This window comes from Rhagoletis pomonella, unplaced genomic scaffold, assembly GCF_013731165.1.
Source record: "Rhagoletis pomonella isolate Grant_MI unplaced genomic scaffold, Rhpom_1.0 Rhpom_scaffold_00006, whole genome shotgun sequence".
NCBI lineage: Eukaryota > Metazoa > Arthropoda > Insecta > Diptera > Tephritidae > Rhagoletis > Rhagoletis pomonella.
This window is the reverse complement of record NW_023458560.1, coordinates 38,912,980-38,913,913: the sequence shown is the minus strand read 5'-3', so window position 1 is coordinate 38,913,913 and position 934 is coordinate 38,912,980. Positions and strand designations below refer to the sequence as shown.

At 38.2% G+C, this 934-nt stretch overlaps 1 protein-coding gene across 3 annotated transcripts in view; it reads right to left on the bottom strand.

Moving 5' to 3' along the window:
• The window catches only part of LOC118740730, a 226,132-nt gene that overhangs the window by 17,898 nt on the left and 207,300 nt on the right, over nucleotides 1–934 (bottom strand). The window lies entirely within an intron of this gene.

The window sequence follows — 934 nt, the reverse complement described above, 5'->3', positions numbered from 1 at the left end:
ATTTTTGATCTTACAAATACTTTAAAGAGATTCAAGGCTATATTCGGTACTATTCCTGCTTTTATCGTCGTTAATTTGGCAAGTAGATTTTTGCCTGGAGTTGTGTCTTTTTTAATCTTGCCTATATGTTCTTTAATCGTGGAATTTGCATCTATTGTCCTACCTAACCATTTGAGATTGTGTACTTGTTCTATTTTGTGGCCTCCTACCTCTATGCAATATCTGTTTCTTTTTCCTGCCGTCATAAGCATAAATTTCGTCTTACTGAGGTTTAGTGTTAGGTGTAGGGAGTTTAAAATCGCCTGAATTTCCTCAATTTTGGAAGCTAGTTTTATAATGGCTGTTTTTTCATCTTTATTGTGCACCACAACCGCCAGGTCATCTGCAAACTGGAAAAGCTGAGTTTTCTCTTCGTTGATGTTGTGAAGTTTAGCAGTATATATATTGAATAGTGTTGGTGAAAGGCAACTTCCTTGCGGCAGTCCGTTGTTTACTTCTATTGTATGTTTTCCCAAACTAAGTTGCCGTGATGCGAAAAAGTTATGAATCCAATCTGCAATTTTTGTGTTAACGTTGTGGTCTACCAATGTTTGATGCAGAGTTGTGAGATCAACGCAGTTGTATGCATCCGCTATGTCCAGGAGGCAAACGACCACTTTTTCCTTGTTGTGTTTACTGGTGGCCACTAGATGTAACATCTCATTCAGACACATTGTTGTAGATCGGGTTTTTCGGTAAGCAAAGCTTTTTGGAGGGATGATGTTTTTTTGTTCGACTTCTTCTGCTAAGGCGTCCTTGATGAGCAAGTTGAGGCTTTTTGCAACCACAGATATCAGTGATATGGGCCGAAAATTGCGAAAATCTTCTAGGTCACTGTTCCCTTTTGGTATTGGTACTATTTTTATTTTTCTCCAAGTGTCTGGAACTTCATTTT